The sequence below is a fragment of the Tenrec ecaudatus genome, chromosome 8 (genome assembly GCF_050624435.1).
Source record: "Tenrec ecaudatus isolate mTenEca1 chromosome 8, mTenEca1.hap1, whole genome shotgun sequence".
NCBI classification, from domain to species: domain Eukaryota; kingdom Metazoa; phylum Chordata; class Mammalia; order Afrosoricida; family Tenrecidae; genus Tenrec; species Tenrec ecaudatus.
The window spans coordinates 139,930,254-139,934,063 of NC_134537.1; positions in this window are offsets into that span (position 1 = coordinate 139,930,254).

Below are 3,810 nucleotides of genomic sequence, written 5' to 3' on the forward strand. Positions count from 1 at the left end.
ATGAGCCCGTCAGTTTAGAAGGCACTCAAAAATAAGCCTGGGGAAGAGCTGCCTCCGTAACGCAGAACCACCTTTCATGATGTGAATGGAGCAAAGCCTTCAGGACCTTCATCTGCTGATGGGGCACAGCTCAAAATGAGAAGAAACAACTGCAAGCATTCATTAAGGATCAGTTTGTGGAATATATGAAGTATGGATCTAAAAATATTGGAGCTTGTCAAAAGATTATATGGAACACAAAGATCAATAACCTAGGCATTGGTGAGCTGGACTTATACGAGCTATTTTGAAGTGAACAATCATATGGTTATATATATATTCTGGGAAGGACAATGTGGTAGTTACATAATCTGGTGTCAATTTGAGAGGATTATGAGTGAAGGGTCTGGCCTGTCAATCAACATATAACCAATGAGGCCTCTGGGCAAGGCTTTCTCCTGAGAATTTTGGGAACTCCTGTATTTCCTCATTGGAGGCAGGAGACACTTCTCTCTCTCTGCTCACTTCCTGGGAAATGCTCTACTGACAAAATACATGGAACTCAGCTAGTGCCCTGAGCTGAGCCATGTGGAGACCCTTGCCAGCACTGAGATACTTACAATACCACTGGATCTACAAAACTTCCCATGCACTGGCCTGTGATCTTCCTGCATTCAGCATCATTGCATGCATTTTGTGAGTCTGAAGAGGAATTTATAGATGGGTATCGGACGTATGAGCTAATATAGGACTTATGGACTTGATCTGGCCTGACTGGCATGTTTTCTCAAATTCAATTGCTCTTATATATACAGCTCTTTCTTATACATATATGAGTGTCTATGAACTTGTTTCCCTAGTCTGCCCAGACTAACAGACAAATTCAAGAGAAATTACATCACATTCTTATCAAAACAACATCTAATTTACCTTGAAGTTCAATGCGGCTTGCAATAGGATTATATCCATATGGTTACAAGGAAGACCAGTGAATACAACTTTTTGTTGTTGTTTGTTTTCGTGATCCAAGTGAATTTAATGAAAGTTCAAAGAAGCATCAGGTTTTACACGGCACCCATAGGATTCCTTTGACCATGCGGCCTGGCAGAGACTGCTCCGGGACACGCAAGGATCTCTCCCCTCCCACGAAGACGACCAGACCACCCAAGCAAGGCAAGACAAGGCCAAGAGACCAAGAGCCCAAGAGCCCAAGAGAGCAGTGAATACAACTATTATTTAAATTTATTCACCCACACTAAAACCAGTGCTAAAGAAATTGAAGAATTTCTATAAGCTTCTTCAAGTTGAAATTGATCAAGAAGAACTCATCCTTTGAATTATGGTGTTGATGAAGAACATTGAAAGTCCTGCGGATTTCCAGAAGAACAAGCAGTTCTATCTTTGGAGGCATATAGCCAGAAGCTCCTCCGAAGGGAGGATGGTGAGACGTTGTCTGGTGCACTTTGTTATCAGGGGAGACAGTTCCTTGGAACAGACCTCTAGCTTGGTAAAGGAGAAGATCAATGAAACAGAGGAGGACTCTCAGCGAGATGGACTGACACAATGGCTACAACAACGGGTTGAAGTATGACAATTGTGAGGGTGGCCCAGAACTGGGCAGCGCTTCATTCTGTCCTACGCAGATAGGATTGCTACAAGTTGGAGCTGATTGGAATGCACCTAACAACACGTGTATGTGTATGTATATTTCCTTCTGTTTGCACACAAAACACTGGCAGGATCAACTGTCAGGGGAGCCAGCACTCAAATAATCACAGACCCGGTAGGTGCAATTGTACAGCGGTAATAAGTAAAGATTATAGTAAAGTCATAGAGAATAAGGAGAGATTGAAATAATGGCGTCAGACACATTTCACAGTAGTCTGCTCACCTCAACTCCTCTTGGCAGTACAGGGCAGGAGAGAGAGAGTGAGATTTATTGCTAACCCAGGCTTATATATCTTTTGGGGATGTGCAAGCCTCCTAATTACAGGTAAAGACATACGTCACAGGAAAGGGTAGTACTATAGGTAATACAGTAATGGGAGGGGGACAATCTAGGGGTATACATGCAGTAGGAAGAGAAGGGATTAAAGGTATACATGTTGACAGATGTGTGGATCCTTGATTCATGATGGTGGCCTAACCTTGAGGGCCTAGAACTGGAGACTATCTATGTAGCCTAAATTTTCAGGGGAAGCAATCACTGTCCCTAACTGCAGGGAGTGAGCCCTATGTATTGCGGGTGAAACAGTGGTGTCTGCTTGCTCTGGATGGCTGGAGTCTTCAGAGAGATAACTTGACAATCATTTACCATTAGTTGCAAGCAGTGTCCTAAGTCTAACATATATTTGGGGGAGTCGAGCTGGGGAGCAGTCCTTTTGTATCCCACAATCAACAAAGGTCATCTGTAGTGGGCAAGATGGGAACAGGAGTAGGAGAGTGGATACATATATTTGGGGCTGGACTTGTTTTATTTATTTATATATTTTCATGTTGATAACATTTTTTTTTCATTTTTAAAAACATTTTTATTGGCATGGACTCCACATATCATATCAATTTGATCACTCAGTCATATGAAGAGTTGTGCCATCTGTAAAGGTGAAACTGAGGCACAGGGAGATGGACAGACATAACTGACAGGACAAGGGAGAGCAGAAACAGAAATAGCTTTATTAGGGGGAGCTCCCAGGAGGAGGTTCTGTGACCTAGGCCAACAGGCCAGGGAAGTCCCGCTCAGCAGCTGGGGCACGGTTTTTAAAGGGGTGGTGAGGAATGTATGGCAATTAGCATATGGGGTCTGGAAACTCTGAGAATTGCTTGTCCACTCTTTGTAGCCTTCTTTGAACCCAGAGCATCTGGTCTCACCGGCGCCCTCTGCTGCTGACCTCCAGGGTCATGCAGGGAAGCCTCCTTCAGTCCAAACACCATCATCACCAACATCAATTTCAGAACATTTGTCTTTCGTCCTCATTGTTGTTAGCTCCCCTTTTGCCCCCAAACCTCCCCTGCCACACCGCTAGGTAATCGTTTTATTTATTTCTCCAATTCCACAACTTCTGCTTGAATAATTCAGTGTCACTGATTAGACTCCTTGTGTTATACAGCCAGTATTGATATTCTTCTCCAAATTAGTCTACCACCATTGACATACATTCAATGGCCTTTACAAGACAACCCTTTCCCCTTTACCTCTGGTAACCGTTGATTAAGTTTGGTTTCATTCTTTCTTTTTATTTTTTCCCTTCGTGGTTTTCTTGAGATACTATTCACATATCACATACTTCCATGGTTAAATCGCTTTTAAAATGAGTGTGTAATCACAATCAGTTCTAGGGGATATTTTTTTCTATTTTGATTTTTTTTCAACCATGTAAATGCGTTGTTGATTCATAGGAATTAGAAATATTTAGGTAAAAAATTTTAAAGGTGGGGGAGAGGCAATGGTGTAGAAGTTGCCTACTTACCCTTTCACCCACAGAGCCTCCTCTTTAACTTTATGGATTTTATAGGTATTTTTAATCAGACACTAACTGCAGTAGTTCAATAGGTACATTACCAGTACAATAGCTAAAATCCAGAGATTTTTCGTGGATTGCTTTTCCTAATCCTCCTAAAATCGAATGCAATAGGCATCACCCGTAATATTCTCATAGAGAGAAGTTGAGTAATCAGCCTACGACCTTATGCAGCTTGAAAATTGCAGTGAAGATTCAACCGTTTATCAACCCCCAGCTCTTCCAACATCCTTGTACGATAAGAAAAAAACAACCTTTGCATAATTGTTGATTTCCTCAAACTATATTATTGGAAATGGGCACATTATGT